The sequence below is a fragment of the Haliotis rubra genome, unplaced genomic scaffold (genome assembly GCF_003918875.1).
Source record: "Haliotis rubra isolate DU_JTF1 unplaced genomic scaffold, ASM391887v1 Scf1522, whole genome shotgun sequence".
Classification (NCBI taxonomy): Eukaryota; Metazoa; Mollusca; class Gastropoda; order Lepetellida; family Haliotidae; genus Haliotis; species Haliotis rubra.
In genome coordinates this window covers 139,678-157,711 of record NW_025765473.1, presented here as the reverse complement: position 1 = coordinate 157,711, position 18,034 = coordinate 139,678, and the positions used below count along the sequence as shown (strand labels likewise).

General features: G+C 41.3%; 1 long non-coding RNA gene across 1 annotated transcript in view; it reads right to left on the bottom strand.

Annotated features, from left to right (window-relative positions):
* Positions 1-3,232: 3,232 nt before the first annotated feature.
* The window catches only part of LOC124270525, a 27,233-nt gene continuing 12,431 nt past the window's right edge, over positions 3,233-18,034 (bottom strand). The window contains exons 2-3 of the long non-coding RNA XR_006896815.1: positions 16,026-16,040; positions 3,233-3,243 (exon numbers count right to left, since the gene is read on the bottom strand). This is a non-coding gene — a long non-coding RNA (uncharacterized LOC124270525). The remainder of the gene's footprint in view (positions 3,244-16,025; positions 16,041-18,034) is intronic.

The window sequence follows — 18,034 nt, the reverse complement described above, 5'->3', positions numbered from 1 at the left end:
GCCGGCCGAACGCCAGCCGCCATTTTCTTACTGTCTCTTCCCTGCATCCTCAATTGGCGTGCTATTGACTGAAACATACATGGCCAGAATGCTTTCTTCTTCTCAGTTCTGCACCCAACCTTACACTTATCACTGTTCAATGAAAATTTTGATTGGTTTTCTTCATTGTCTCCTCATTAGCAAATGGGAAACAGTACCAAACACGCATGCATTTCACAGATCATCAGCTGTATCAATATTTCTTGTCAGCATTACTCTGGCACCAATACCTAGAGTTTGATTTTGGGGCAAAAGCAAATGAGCCACACATTTTCTTTCTCAGCTGCACATTTGTCTGACGCTGTTTTAAAACATCTTCAGCAAGCACGAAGTAATAATGTTAGGACATTTGGCGCTCAGCATTTCTTCTTCAACTTGGAACCCGTCTGGTTATTTCTTGGGAAAGATATGTATACAATCCAGACTTTCTCCAGTTTCGACCTTCTAGAGTTGTGGTAATGTCTTCTGGCTGTAGTGGGATTTCAATGCATCCGCTAACTTCGAAGCTCCGTCTAACATTTCAGCAAACATTAGGTTTCTTTGACGATGATTTGTGTCATCTCAGCTTTAACAAAAATGTCATTCCAATAATCAACGCTTTAAAAGTTTTCTGCAAGGCAGTGGTCTCCCCTTTAACAGGTGGTAGCTGGTAAAATCACCAACAGCAAGGCATGGACACACATTCCTAAACCGCACGCCATTTTGGAGTCTGCTTTATTTGCTCCAGTCGGCCATGAATGTAAGAAAGACAAACAATTTGTGGTCCACCATTGATATTTCATCCAATAATCAACAATTGAACGGCTCTGATATTATTTGTGATTTAAGGGTATTGATCTTCTCTTCACTGAGGTAACAGTATAGGCAAGTGTGCATCAATACCACCTGAGAATTCTACTGTGAATTGTCTGAGCATCAATGTTGGAATGCCACCCCAGTTGGTGCAGTAAGTAAGACAGAAATGTCATCTGGATTATTCTGGGTATTTCTAGCCAGAAGTCTGCTGCAATCACAGCTTCATTTACTTTGATGAGCAGAGACTTGCCTGTAAACCAGGGCTATGAACACACAGATAGAAAGGGTTTGGTTCCAGACCATTTCTTTCTTTCAAGAGCCCATTGACGTTACTAGCCAGAGAAGATGGCACTTTGTTCTGGAGTTGGAGTGACTGCAGAATCTTTTGGGCACGGGTTCTGGACAGCAGCTGTTGAAACAGGCAATAGTTTCATGGGTTCTAATGGTCATGGCCCTGTAAGTCTGGGATAGTGGAGTCAAAATCTTCTTGGTCATCAATGTTTTGTCAGCCATGAGCCTTACGTGACTCTTGTCTATCCATTTCAGTTTCAGGACAAATTTGGGACCATCGCCTTCTAAAAAAGAACCAGCATCTCCCGAATTTCTTCAGCTCTGTCTAATTCATCCGCTCTTTTTTTCAAACAACTTCTTGTTTTCATCAACAATGGTTTTCACGAACTGTATAGAAGTGCCAATTTACACTGCCCTCATGATAAAACCTTCGCGTGATTGAAAAGCAGGTGGAACAGTTTGTGCATTGACTCTGCTTATGGCAGAAATAGTTGTAGCAGTGAATGAAAGTACTTCTCTGAATCCCTTCATCTGGGAGAATCTAGGATAACGAGGATAACTGCAGGTTTGCTGTTTGTTCTTTTCAGCATGAACCCGCTGCCTTTTGGAGGAAGTTAGTTACCCAGGGGTTCTGGCGCTTGTCATTGCCGACAGAGACATTTCTGAATGTGAAACTATCCCAGAATCGGAGCAAAAATTGAGCCAAACACACAGTATCCATTTCCGCCAGTTGGTCTGTGAGGTGTAACGCATCAATTAAACTTGTCGCCCACATGTCCTCTTTCTTCGAATCTCCAAGAAGAACATTTTTTTTTGATCGCCTCAAGAGGCAAACTTAGTCGAGCTGTGTTCATGCCTACAGGCATAAACTGCACCAAACGTGAGCTCTCTTTCAAAATGCATATTGCATACTCTATACACAGCTTCTTGAGCACTTACTTCTGTGGCAGTAGCATATGTGTGCCTTGACCTTTTCTAGTGGCTCTTTGGCATTGATATTGTCTTCACTCTTTGACTTCTTTTTCTGTCTGGGCAAAGAAGTAAACCCATTTCACGCTCAGTCTCTTTGCTGATGTATGATATGATGCACACCACAATACATGAATATGCATCAATGACATATTGAATATCCATGTTGGCATTCCAGCATTTTAAACAGAGCAGGATTATACTGATTTAACGCATACATCAGTGGGTCAGCTTCTGCAGTAAAATGCTGGTTCTTTACCTAGCGCAGCACATGCAGTTTCTAACTCTTCTTGTGTGACACCTGTTGCCTGGAGCAGTGAGTCAGCTGAATCAAATTGATTGTCTTCATTTATTGCTTTCCAAATTCTGTTCAATATAGCTTCCGCTGTTTTGAAGCGCACATTTTGTCTTTAATATTTCTCGCCAAGGAATCGCGATATCTGTGGATTGCCATAGGCATCCTTAGGGGCAAATCGATCCACAGTTTTGGTTTCATTGTTTGATTCAGGGTGAGTGAAGTGAAGGTTTTGCATGATGGAGGCCTTGGGAAAGTTGAATCTACAGGTTTTACCACCTTTTACGACAGGACTTTTGTATGACGCTTTGCTGTGTGTCTGAACACCTGGGATCAACTATGCTAAGCGAGGTCTTCATCATCTTCAGGCAGTTCACATGAAACATATTCATGTCAACAAAGTTTACAACAGCTTCATCAGAGTCAGATGCTTATTTTCGATTGCATTTTCTATCCAGAAAAGGCAATGAGTATGTGGTGAACCTCTTTGCTGAAACTCAACTCGGGTAAAAGTAGTCAATGACTTTTCTCAATTGGTGCCGTGAGGAGACATGATTACATCTCTGAGGAAAGCATGGAACCTTTTGATCGAACATTCTGGCAGCTGTTACTGGATTTCTTCTCAGTGCTGAACATTTCGACCCAATCATGGTCTTCTGCTTCCTCGTGTCAGATGTTTCACGCAGGATGCAACTCAATGATCTCAGTCCATCTCTCAGTTCTGCAGAGGAAAATGAACAAAACCATGTAGGTATTCCCAACTGCCTGATCATCGCCAAAAGGTCCTTTTGAACTGACTGCCAAAAGGGAGGTGTACCCCCACTGGTTTCAAAAATTTGTAAACCTTCATCATGCTTTAAAATTTGTGAGAGAGATTCTTTGTCTGCAAGATTACTGGCTACAATTTTTCTGTTGCTTTGTGAAGCAGTTCCTTTATGAATGGAAATTTGGACATTAGATTTGACCTGCTCTAGTTCAGAAAGATACTGAGCATAAAATATGTAATCAGTAATTTAGCAAATCTTCCATCTGCATTCACTAATCTGGTGTTCAGGTATCTACCTAATGTCAGCCTTTCGTCTCCTTTCATCATGAAATGTAGGTGTCCCTTTGGAAATAAAGCTGGAAACATTTAGCTTCATTGCTTTTTGTCACCGAAATTGCAACCGCATGTTATTTTCACATGGTGAAATGTTTATGATATTCTCATAATTATTGTCCAAAATATCTTGCCCAATGTCAACTGGTTGAAGACATGTATCCAATATCAATCCATTTTCGTCACCTTCAACTTCAGATATACCCTTGAAGTTGAAGGTGACTTCTGACTCTGGAGCACTTGCATTATCAGAATGAGACGCTCTGCGCAAGCATCTTCAACATTTCAACAGGAACATCATTGTCAATATTTAGTAATTCATCATCCTCTTTATCAATATCATGAGGGTTGATCCAGTCATTGTTGAAATCTATGTCCCTGTAATAAATGTTATTTTTGTTTCAAATATCGCATAAAGCTGCTCAATGCTTTCTGTTAACGTGACTGATATTGATAATGACCCTTGTAAGCCAATTTCCTCTTCAGCTTTACTGGGATCATCTGGTCAGAAGTTTCAACCTCGAGGCAGAACAGTTGTTGTCTGTTTGATAGCTGGATGGAACGCCACAGTTGGTCCATGCACAGCATTCTGCTGGCCTTTGGCAAAGACATAAGTTTCATGAACGGAATGTTGACAGCAACAAGATGTTTGTTCCAAACTTCGTTCAAACAACTCAGTTGTTTTGGGATATCATGTAACTGAAGATTGTTCACTTTTACAGCTTCAGCTGGTTTCCTGCCAGACTTTAACTTTCTGTGACAGGTATGGCATATCCATAACTTCCCACTTGGGCCTGTCAATCGCATTACAATAAGGGCTGCATACAAGTGCCAGTACATTTATGAAGAAATGTTTCTGTAATACAATGACCAGCCAGTTCTTGAGCTTTACCATAACTAGTTTTCAAACATGTAACAACTTGATTTTCAAAAAGTCGGCGATGGCACACTGAACAAACATATTCTGGGCCTTCTGCAATAAGTTTCCTGAAACCTGTCATAACATTCTGCATTTTACTGTTAAAAGCAGTTTTGCTATTTCTTTTGAACATGTTTTGTTTTCGCACCTGTTGTCTGAACGCTGGATTAGTCTTGTATTTGACAGTTTTTGCTTTTTTCGCAGCTTCCCTAAACTGTTCAGATCCCTGGTATTTTGCAGTATTTGCACATTTCACTGCTTCTCTGAACCTCTCGTTTGCTTTATATTTTGCAGTGCTTGCACATTTCACTGCTTCTCTGAACTGTTCATTTTTTTTATATTTTGCAGTGCTGGCACATTTCGCTGCTTCTCTGAACTGTTTATTTTTCTCATATTTCGCAGTGCTGGCACATTTCACCGATTCCCTAAAATTCTTTTTGGTTTTGTACTTTTCGGCACTGGAAGCTTTGACATGCTCTCTGAATTTCTCATTCTGAGAATACTTTTCAATACTTTTTCTTCTCAATTTAGAACGATATTCTTCATTTGATTTGTATTTCTGTTTAGCCGTTTCTTTTCTTTGTTCCTTGGTCGTTTTAGATGCATTTTGTGTCTGCCATTTGGTTGACTTTTCTCATTTCTCTTCTGATGTTACGCTTATGCATTTTCTTGATCGCATCTGTTTCCTTTGTGTTTCTTTCTACACCTGGACACATTTTCATCAACAACGCTTTCTATCTCTGATGTTTCAAGAGTTTTCACTGTCTGAGAAAACCATTTCAACACATTCAGTTTCATATGCATCTTGAAAAGTTTGACTGGTTTTTGAATCAGTGTTGGTATTGCACTTTCCATTTCATGATCAATGTATGAATAGACACAGGAGTAAGTTCAAACATGGTGTTTACATTAGCATTCATAGACGATGCCAAACGCATACAATGTCCATAAACGCCATGAACAGAGCTGTACGAAATGAGAACACTTGCACCATCACAAGCTAATGTACCCTCGGCCATTCCTAGAATGTGAATCAAACACAAAGTATGAGCCACCACGCTGTGTCAACGGCAAATACCGCCTCACAAAAGTTCACAAACATGAGCTGTGATCTGATAATCCCTTTCTAATGCAACTTCAAGGCCAACAAAACCTCCAAAATCGCCCATGCCTTCTGCAGGCCATAACAACCCAGAGCTTGGTTCATGCCTCGTTAGTCTGAAAGTGCTATCATCAGAAGCAGAAATACATTCCGCAGCTCATTGATTAACAGATGTTCTGCCGATATGGTGGAAGATCTTTGGATGTGGCCATACAGCTCATCTCCGCTAACAACGACTTTGTCTAGATCATCCACTGTCCAGTTATATAATGTTTTTATCTGTGCATTGTATTAGTGAAACATCAGTGCACAACAAAGCGCACTGACTACTGTGCAGAGTTTGGCATAAAGCCATCCCCTTTGATGAAAACGACTTCAGCTTTATCTGATAAAAAATTGATTTTTCCGCTCACTCGTCAGTATCAACGAGGTCCATGGCTATAACATTACAGTCACCATCTACAGACCTGTTCATGTCACTAGGATCATCTATTGCTATGCCATCTGAAGTAGGATTTACTTCCTCTTTTCACTGCCTCTAGCCTGAGACTTCTTCCAGTATTTCTTCCGTGGCATTGTTAATGGTTGTTAACTGATAATCACACAAATCAACACAATGACAATTGAAAACTAAATGTGTCAAAACAATGAGTTGAGTGTTGATGAGTGTTAAATCAATGAGTTACACAAAGAACAATTCAAAATTGTTTGTATTCTAGCCAAAGCTAGTCAATGTTAGTTTGTACAATATAATTTGATCCTCTCACATTTGTCGCCAAAATCACCAAATGGGGTGGAATTTTGCCAAACGACAATAACAAAATAAAATTCTTGCTAAACCACACGCCAATAGTATTTGACAAATCCCTATGTAAATTCTTTCAAATGTCGCTATGTGAAAATATTTTACTTTAACCTTAAATATGACGTGTCATAGCCAACAAGCAAAGTTGTCAAAAGAATTAAGCAATATAATTCACCCAATCCTCTCTTTGCTAATGCTGTTAACAAATTCAAATTAATACACCATACAATTTGAATGCGATCTATAAAGATGCACTCACAAAATTCCTTCAATATCAGGATGTGAAAATATTTCAGCAGTCTTGAAAATGATGTCTCAGGCCCAACAGTAAGCTTGCCCCCAACAAATTAAAATAATTATTCAACTGATTCCTTCTGTGCTAGCACTTCACAAAAATCAAATACTGCTCAATATGAATGCGATCTGAATAGTTGCACTCCCAATTTGACAATTATTTCAATACTACTCTGTGGAAATATTTCAGCTACCTTGAGAATGGCATGCCTCAAGGCCAACACATCATATTTGCCTCAACAACTATAAGAATAATTCACAAGTCCCAGCTACGCTAAGAATCACATCTCAATCCGACACTCACAGCAACTACTCAGTAAGTTATGCTCAAGTGACATAAAACCAAGCAGATGGTAAATCAATATGTATCGCTCTCATTTCACCACAAAGCCGGAGAATACAAAGTAACTAATATGGTAATGATCACAGGGCCATGATTAATACAACATAATTTTAATACCTACATAATCATTCTTCAAACTAATAGTAATACGGAAAGGCACCCACAAGGCACCCACAAGCTGAACGTGAAATAACTTTCCCCGCCCCTCAGCCTCAAGATGGATACAAAAATAACCAATATTAGTTGGTACTATAGAAAATTATTATTGCTACAACACCGACATCCAAATCGGTTATAAATTCAAACACTCGGTATGATACTAAATTTAATTAAACTACGCAAAGCGAAAGTTAAACAGTAAAACAGCAGGTGACGAAAACAACACAGCGAGAATGAACTAACTTCATTACATTGTTCCAGCGTTGATCAGAAATCACATATCAATCCGATTTATGCAACAGAAACAAGGCACCTACTACGCGAACTAAATACTCCCAGCTGGAAACGCTATAAAACACTCAACCAATATAATATATAGTAAAAGCAGTCACAATTGCTACACACACCGCACTGGAACCAGTTATATCAAAGAAGGCCACGAGCGCACCAACTAAATAACTACATACCCTCCAGCTAACCAGCTGGACACGTAATAAAACACTAACCAATATAATATAAAGTAGAAGGCAGTCATTGTTGTGGCGTGATAACTGGTGCACACCCAGTTTCAACTACACCACAGCAAAGCAACTACAACATCGGTAACAAAATACTCCTGAGCTAACCAGCTGCAAAGGTACTAACACACCAGTCAATACACTACAGGCAATGACAGCTGCACACCGCAATTCCAACAAGTTCTCTGAGCAGGCCACCCTCGCGACTCAAGCTAGCTCATTACTGGAAATGACGGCCAATGGACCCAGTCAGATGAGGCGCACCGAATATATCCGCTGAAGCGGTGTGCTTTAACGTGAAATCTCGTGGAACATTCACAAGAACCAACTCAAGTTCACAGAAATACACGGCAGCTCGGCTTCAAACACACACACAACTTCCCGGGATGATAGGACCCTCCCTCACCTCCTATCCTCCCACCCAAGCCCCTGGCAGCCAGATAAAATTCAGCTCACTTGGCGGCACATTACGTAACATTCTCTGCCGAAGTCGGTGACCATGGCCATGTGCGCGCAGAGGGAGGGAGAAAGATGGGGGTGGGGGTTGGGGATGTGTCTTGTTAGAGAGCGCAAGTCAGCGATTTGATGTGGCTTGCCATCACAATCACAAACAATGCTGCCCCCTCAATTCCACAGCCTTATTAGAACTCCAATTTCTCAATTCAACTGTGTTTTACCGATAGGCACTAAATGCTCCACAGAAATACAAGAGCTGCCACCTCAACCCACACCGCTTCGCAGATGATGTAGAAACCCCCACCCCCACCTCACCCCCACCCCCAGCCCAACTGGCGGCCAGGTCAAATTCAGCTTACTTGGCGCTTTTATTATGTAACATTTTCTGCCGAGACAGTGGCCGTGCCATGTGCCAGTCCCAGAGAGAGAGAGAGAGAGAGAGGGGAGAGGGGAGAGAGGGGACTTATGCGGTATGATTTGATGTGGTTTGCCATCACAAACAATGCTACCTACAATTTCACAGCTTTATTAGAACTCGAATTTCTTTTCAACTGTGTTTCACCGGATAGGCACTAAATGTTGACAAAAATACACGAGCGTTACCCAAGCCCACAGCGCATCGCGTTATGTATCTGTATATTTTGCCAGATTAGCGTCTTCAGTTGGAAGTTGCATTCCAGCTAGATTTTCTATAGGCAGATGTTGTAAATAGTTTGGTAAATTGATGCTTTTCAGTTGTTTGAAATAATAACATTCGCTTATAATGTACAAAACCATTTTTGACTTTGTACTTACAATGTATTTTAACGCAGATTTGTTCTCGTCACTATATGGCTTGAATAATCCCGATGTGACGTAAAGCCCAACTCAACTCAACTGTCTCTTGTGGTATATATCTGTATATCAACTTAGTTTGTTCTCATTTAATGCATTCCTGTTTGCTTATTCAGAGGTAGATCTTCTAAGTAGTTTAACATAGTGATTGCATTTGTGTTGATCTCGTCTTGTGTTCACTTAAGAATCAACCAAGTTCATTAGAAATACACCCAGCTGCCTCGCTTAAACACACACACGCCAAGGCTGACAGGAAATACAGGAACCCTCACTCACCCCTCCCCTCCTCCAAGCCCAACTGGCCGCCAGGTCAAATTCAGCTCAATTTTGCCTTTATTACGTAACATTTTCCTCGCTGATACAGCAAATGCTGTCTTCGCTTATGTAACCGCACCAGCAAAAAAAATCTATTTAACACTGCAATGCCACAGTCTTGGACTAGAACTTCTTTTCAACTGTGTTTTACTGGATTTAAAATGAATTACCACCCATTTTCAGCATCAAAATATGTTGGCTCTCTGTGATACTGGTGTTGTGGCGTTACTTTGATCCCGAATATCATTCCTCACCTTCAAACCGCGACGCAGTGACTGTGGACAGTGGCCATGTGCTGGCAGTCGTCAGAGACGGGAGGAGGGTGGGATGGATATCGAAGCGCTACTCCAAATAGGAACCCCGTTACATCCCCACACACCCCACAAGATGCATTCCTGTTTGTTCTATCTGTAGGTAGATGTTTTAGTTGAATTAAGTTGAGTTGGGTTTTACGTCACATCGGCATTATTCCAGCCATATAGATATGATAACAAGTTGCATTCATAAAGAATGCAATCACATACTCGGAATAAGTTTCATTTAAAAAAAACATATTAATGAAATTGATGCTGTTCCTCAATTTCAAACAACATTTACCCTTAATTGATATCTCTTGTCGTATATATCTGTATATTTTGTCAGATTAGCGTCTTCAGTTGGAAGTTGCATTAGGCAGTTTCTGTAGGCAGATGTTCTAAATAGAAAATTGATGCTTTTCAGTTGTTTGAAATGATAACATTCACTAGTAATGTCTCTTGTAGTGTATATCTGCTAATTAATCAAAAGAAAAAATGATACTTAGGCTGAAGGGGTCGTTGTCGCATCGGTATACTGCAGATAATCGCATTACCTCAGGTACGTTTCCGTATACAGATATGCATGTACCCTGGCCATAATGAGAATACAGAAACGTACCCTAGGACCATTCCATTCCCATTGTGTCGTATTCTTGATCGGAACTGTCATGCTGTTGTATTAGATACGTAACGGATATTTCGCGATGCATATGAATACCACTCGCAATCAGATGAACGGGAACAACATCATGCGGTTTCGGTTTTGGATTGCGGAATATAAACTCGTCCTCCCTTTAGGGTACCAGGTACATTTCTGTAGTTTGTCTTTGTTTAAGGTACATCACTGTATCGCGGAAAGCATCACCTGGGGTAATGCGATTCGTAGTACCCGCGCTGCCGACAACGATCCCTTCATCGATACTAAGCGAGAGAAACAAGCCACCTACAACGTGAACGTAACTAAATACTTCCAGCTAACCAGCTGGAAAAGTAATTGAAACGTAGCCAATACAATTCACTACTAAAGAAAATGATAACAGCTACACACCGCAGTTTGAACGGACTAACCAAATTACATGGTTCCTGTTTAGATAATAAATCACATCTCAATGCAAGACTCACAACAAGTAGTCACTAAGTTGTGATTTAATTAACTATAAGAACCTGATAGTCAATCTGTATATAACCGACCAATCTGCTTAAATAAATACGAACACGATTAAAACATAAAAGTGCGCTCTATTGCTAAGTAATCAAAATTCAAAATGATACTAAGCGAGAGAAACAAGGCGCCTACACTGATTCAGCAAGAATCAACTCAAGTTCTAATAAAATGTTGCCCTCGCGTTATATAAGCGCCACGGACAAAGGAATTTCTATTTTAACACTCGGATGGCACAGTCTTGTTAGAACTCGAATTTCTTTTCAATTGCGTTCTTTTCAATTTCAAATACGTACCCCAGGTACGTTTCCATAGACAGATATGTACCTTAAACAAAGACAAACTACAGAAACGTACCCGGTACCCTCAAAGGCAGACGAGTCAATATTCCGCAATTCAAAACCGAAACCGCATGTAGTTGTTCCCGTCCATCTGATTGGGTGTGGTATTCATATACATCGCGAAATATCCGTTACTGTGTATTACTTACATAACGCAATCAAACGTATCTAATACAACAGCATGACAGTTCCGATCAAGAATACGACACAATGGGCAGAGAATCGTCCTAGGGTACGTTTCTGTATTCCCATTAAGGCCAGGTACATATCCGTATACAGAAGGTACATATCTGTAGTACCCGTACCGACAACGTTTTCAGCCTAGTATCATTTTCAATTTTCATTAATTAACAGATATATACCACAAGAGACATTACTAGTGAATGTCATCATTTCAAACAACTGAAAAGCATCAAGTTTACCGCCTCCGTGGTGTAATAATGGACATAGAGCGTCCGCCCGGAGTGCGGAGTTTGGGAGTGGGGGGAGGGGGAAGGGTGTATGTGTGTTTGTCCTTTCATTTGCGATGCGTTGTGCGTTTGGGTAACGCTCGTTTATTACTGTTCACATTTAGTGCCTATCCGGCAAAGCACAGTTGAAAAGAATCTCGAGTTCTATTAACGCTGTGGAATTGAGGGCAGCATTTTATGATGGCAAACCACACTAAAAGGCAGCACACCCACCCACCTCTCTCTCTCTGGCACGCGCATGGCCATGGTCACTGGCCCAGCAGAAAATGTTACGTAATAAAACGCAAGTGAGCTGAATTTGGTCTGGCTGCAAGGGGGTTGGGCGGGGAGGGTTCCTATCATCCGTCAAGCGGTGTGTGTTTGAGCGAACGCTCGTGTATTTCTGTGAACTTTAGTTGGTTCTTGCTGAATGTTCACGGAATTTCGCGCAAACACACACCGCTTCGCGGATATATTTGCGGTGCATATAAATACCACTGAGTCCATTCGCGCTGTCCTTTCCAGAAATCAGCTAGCTTGAGTGCACGTCGCCTGCTCAGATAGAATTTGTTGGAACTGCGGTGTATTAGCTAGTGTATTAGTAGTTTTGCAGCTGGTTAGGTATTTTGTTACGCTCGCTCTGTAGTTGCATTTCTGCGGTGAAGTTACTGGGTGTGTACCAGTTAACATCGCCATAGTATTTACCTGTCTTAGCTAGTGTTTGATTACGTCTCTAGCTTGTTAGTATTTAGTTATGTTCACGTTGTAGTTTTTCTCTCTCTTAGTAATACGTTCGCTTTGTAGTCATTTTCTGCGGTGTAGTTAATTGCACGTCGCCTGCTCAGATAGAATTTGTTGGAACTGCGGTGTATTAGCTAGTGTATTAGTAGTTTTGCAGCTTGTTAGGTATTTTGTTACGCTCGCTCTGTAGTTGCATTTCTGCGGTGAAGTTACTGGGTGTGTACCAGTTAACATCGCCATAGTATTTACCTGTCTTAGCTAGTGTTTGATTACGTCTCTAGCTTGTTAGTATTTAGTTATGTTCACGTTGTAGTTTTTCTCTCTCTTAGTAATACGTTCGCTTTGTAGTCATTTTCTGCGGTGTAGTTAATTGAATCACAACTTATTTAATTGTTGTGAGTGTTGGATTAAGTTGAATTTTCTATAGTCCTTAGTAGTAGTATTTTCATTGTCCTTAATAGTTAATTTTATTGGCTAGTCTTTAATTAATTTTCAAGCTGGTTAGCTGGGAGTATTTTTTGTATATTAATTAGCAATAGAAAATATTTGGGTTTGTAGTATCAATTCCAGTGCCAAAATTTTAATCAGGTGAGATTCGAGTCTTATCACTTTCTACCGTTACTTCACTTGTCTGTCATTTTTTTCTCTGTTCCAAGAATGTCCTCTCAAAACACCCCAACTAAAAGATCTTCACAAGCCCCTTCTGTTACTCCCCCTAAAGTTCTGAAAACATCCCCAACGTCGCTCCCTCCAAGCACGCCTAGACTGCCGCAAATGCTTCAACATGTCAGGTCGAACGTATCAGGTTTCCTTGAGAACATGGACACGTCCATGAGTGCTGCGCTGTACAAATTTTCACAGCACAACCACGATGGAGCGCACCACCATCTGCAGAGGTGCTGTACGGATGTTGCGAATTTCAAAATGCAGTTTGACAATGAAATGGCCACCATCCAAAATCAAGTTGGTAACATGCAGGCGAGAAACGACATTCTCTCGCAGAGAATTGTTAACCTGGAGAGGACGCAGTCCTATCTCAGGGAGCAACTTGACAAAAAAAAATCAGACGAGGCTGATGACATGGCTCTGCTTGCCATGTCAATGGAGGACATCTCCCAGCCACTCACTACTGCTGTAACTCAACCCTCCACTTCAACCTCCACTTCCACTTCCACTTCCACCTCCACCTCCACCTCCACAACTACAACCGCTACTACCATCTCTTCTCCAGATGATTTCTTCGATGACTGATTATTTAGCAACGTAAATTTATTGTTTATGTAAACCATGTCTCTTCACTTTATGGCTGAAATATTGCCGAGGTGACGTTAAATTCTATCTCACTCACTCTAAATGCCCATCAGACAATTCCGTATATCTGAAATGATTAGTGTCGTCTGTTTGCAGATGCATTCCAGTTTGTTTTTCAATTTCAAACAACATTTAACGCTAATGAATGTCTCCTGTAGTATATATCTGTATATTTTGCCAAATTAGTTTCTTATGTTGGAATATGCATTCCTGTTTGTTTTATCTGTAGGTAGATGTTTTAAGTAGTCTAGGAAATTGATGCTGTTCGTCAATTTCAAACAACATTTAACGCTAATGAATGTCTCCTGTAGTATATATCTGTATATTTTGCCAAATTAGTTTCTTATGTTGGAATATGCGTTCCTGTTTGCTTTATCTGTAGGTAGATGTTTTAAGTAGTCTAGGAAATTGATGCTGTTCGTCAATTTCAAACAACATTTAACGCTAATGAATGTCTCCTGTAGTATATATCTGTATATTTTGCCAAATTAGTTTCTTATGTTGGAATATGCGTTCCTGTTTGTTTTATCTGTAGGTAGATGTTTTAAGTAGTGTAGGAAATTGATGCTGTTCGTCAATTTCAAATAACATTTAACGCTAATGGAAATTGATGCTGTTCGTCACTTTCAAACAACATTTAACGCTAATGAATGTCTCCTGTAGTATATATCTGTATATTTTGCCAAATTAGTTTCTTATGTTGGAATATGCGTTCCTGTTTGCTTTATCTGTAGGTAGATGTTTTAAGTAGTCTAGGAAATTGATGCTGTTCGTCAATTTCAAACAACATTTAACGCTAATGAATGTCTCCTGTAGTATATATCTGTATATTTTGCCAAATTAGTTTCTTATGTTGGAATATGCGTTCCTGTTTGGTTTTATCTGTTTCTTATGTTGGAATATGCGTTCCTGTTTGTTTTATCTGTAGGTAGATGTTTTAAGTATAGTAGGAAATTGATGCTGTTCGTCAATTTCAAACAACATTTAACGCTAATGAATGTCTCCTGTAGTATATATCTGTATATTTTGTCAGATTAGCGTCTTCAGTTGGAAGTTACATTCCAGCTAGATTTTCTGTAGGCAGATCTTCTAAATAGTTTAGAAAATTTATACTTTTCAGTTGTTTGAAATGATAATATTCACATTCTCTTGTGGTATACATCTATACATCAACTCAGTTTGTTCTCTTTTAAAATGCATTCGTGTTTGCATTTTCCAAAATAGATCTTGTAAGCAGTTTAACATAGCGATTGCAATTATTACTGCATAAATTCTAAGTGCCTAGTGTGAATGACAAATTGCCTTCTTTTTGAATTTAGTGCCATGATGTTTTCTGCAAAATTCAGCAAAAATAGTTTGCTGAATACATATGTGTTGATCTTGTCACTATATGGCTAAGATGATACCGAAGTGACGTAAAATCCATCTCAACTCAACTTGCATTCATTAGTTTCAAGTGGCAACATTTAGCATTAATATCTTTTTCATATCAATCTCCTTTCACATAAACTCCACTCTGCAATGATAATATGAATACTTTACACCAATATCACCCATGTTCAGCATCAGAAGTGTGTTCTTGCTCTGTGCGCCACTGGTACTGTGCCGGCTTAACTTTGATACTGCCCGCGATCCTCTTCTCTCTGTGTGGAGAACATGGAGATGTATGCAGAACAGAAATGTAATAACTGAACAAACATCACACGTGTCTTTCTTGGCTTGGTCATCTCCTCCGTCACCCCCCACCAACCCACCAGACGTGGGTGATTACTTAAACAAACAAGAAACCAGTCAACCAAGCCTCATAATCCTCTTACTCTTTAAATAAAACAACTTGCCCAACTGGCAAAGAGGATACCACCTGAGCGTGCGGGATTTTGGGGTGGGCTGCCAAGATACGATGGGCTTACAGCCTCTGTGGTTACAGTAATCAGTAGGAGTGTCTGCCTCTCATTGCCCCTTGAATCACATGACTGAATATACAACTGAGATAATGGCCGTGTCAGGGAGATGGGTATTATGCTTGGCAAACTGGTGTCAAGTGCTGTAATATAAGGCCGTAAACACTTTCTTCTGGCCATCATTGTGACGTAAAGCCCAACTCAACACAACTCATCTCGAAATGGAAACTCTTCTCTCTGATCTGTACGTCGCTGAGATGAAGTATAAAAGGGCCTGCGATCAAGTGGTCCTGCTCAACGACAAACTCGATGGATTGGAGACACGCTACACACAGGCACGTAGAGCAAACCAGCGGTCGTTTAGATATAATCTACGACTCAAAATGGCCACAGTTGAAGGCATTCGGAATGCCTTCCTCGAATATGCCTTGGAAAAGGCTGAGAGAATTATCGACCTCAGATTGAACATAGCTCAAGCGGACACCAGCTCAGAACACAGCCGATTCTGAAGTGATGGCAGATTGAAAGACACCATGACTTTTACAGGGCTGATCTCTAAGCCCTGAAAATGGTTCGGTACGAAACCAGCACTGAATGAGGCATAACCTTCCCATGCTCCCGCGATAACGCCCATCCACCCGCATCCGCATCGATAGAGGATTTATCAGTCATCCATTTGTTCCTTCGCCTGATTCCAGCATATCTTCCAGCGCCCATTGGTTCAATATGCTTCGAGGCAACGATTTTGGTTCATCATCGATTGCGCCGTTCATTCCGGAGCAATTTTTCCGGAACGTTATGAATCGCTGCCCATGATACCGCTGGTTTCAGCCCTGCCATCCCATTTGTTCATACCGTTCGAATGTTTGAGCCACGCCCTTTGAAAGCGAATTGTTTCGAAGATTGCTTCGAAGTTGGCGAAAGGTTCCGCACCGTTCCGGATCTGGTTTTGGCGCATCAACCCCGGCATCGAAGAAACGATTACCGATTCGGCGAGTTGAAATCGCCATTTTATCAGTTCGCCTATCGGTTTGTTTCCAGTCGCCCTTTGTTTCGCTACATTTCGCATCTTTCGGATAAGGTTTCGCAGAATCCTTTGCCCCATCCCGACAGCATGGTTCGCCAGTTCCATCGCCTGAAAGTTTCATCACCGGCCGCCATGAAGTCCCAGTAGCTGTCGCCGCCACCGGAAGCTGGCTTTATCGGCGTTCGTTCCGTTATAATGATTTCGCCGCCCGCACCCAGATATTATGGAATAGTTGTTTATCGCATGGTTTTGCAGCGCGTTCACGCCCAGCGGAGTGGCGATATCCCGATTCTTCTGCCTGAAAACCGACCGTGCCGCCAGTGCTGCTGGACGAATGCCGCTTCACGGTTGCGCCCATGTTCCGTTGCGCCAGCGTCCAGTCGCCGCCCCGCATTCAACGCGATCCGCCGAGTCTGCTTCGATCGCCGCATCTGCAAACCGCTTCTGCCATTCACATTTAATCCAGCGGTTATCGAGGAGTTGAGTATTTCTCCGGCGGCGGAAAGAGTTTTCCGCGCCGCCTGAAGTTTCAGCGTTATTGTTTGTTTCGCGATCATCAGCCCAGTCCCGTCGGCATTGGCGAGGGTTTTGAACAGCCCTGAACGCTTGTTTCTACGGTTTGGTTATTTGCGCGGAAGTTTCCAAACAGTTCTTTGTTTCATGATCACTATTCCATGCATGGCTTTGCCGCAGCGCCGCCAGCGCGGCCACGCCAAACCGGTTTAGTTGTTCAGTTCGCTGCCGCCATGGTCGATGATGCCAGTGATAGCCATCCGCGAGGGTCGCCCCATCGTCTCCAGATAGTTGCCTTCCATGCCGCAGCCCGGATAGCTCCAGCGATTCATTACTGCGTTCACGCACACGGAGATGAGAATTGGCCGGATGGTCGAGGCCGATGCCAGCCCATCGTCCAGTGCCCAGCGCCGGTCTGCCTGCCCTGGGCGAAAGCGAAGCTCGACGCTGGCCTTCGTTACCCGGTTATCCAGCGTCATAGCTTTTTCAGAATGTTATTCAGGCAGATAGAGTCTTTCAGCCCGAATTGTTTGGGAGCCCTGTAACATTTACTTGAACCTTTTAATAGTTGCCATATTTTCAAATTTAGAAAGAATTTTAACAATGTACAGTTTCTATTTGTAGCTAGTAACGCTACAAACTTTGTTTAGTGCACTCATTGATGACTGTCTCAATGTTAACACTACAATATTTTGTCAGTTGATCAGTTCAGACTTGTGAAATCCACAGTTAAGGCCAGTGACTGCTGTGTTTTAGTATACATGATATACTATTCACACTCTGCTGAGGATCAAATCATGAATTCAACAGAAAACTATGATGTGGGTCGAACTGGATGTCAATATTTAATCTTATTGTAAGCATGGATCCTAGGTTTCAGTGTCATTTCATCTTGTGGATCCCATACCCGCATTTTGACAGGTGTTGTGTAATTTGTCAATGACCCATATTATTATTTATCCAGTTTTAAAATGGATAGAATTTCAAATTATGAATCTATGTTTAAGTAAGTTGTGATTCTTTTTCAGAAGAAGTCCTCCTTGGGGTACATATATAAGCA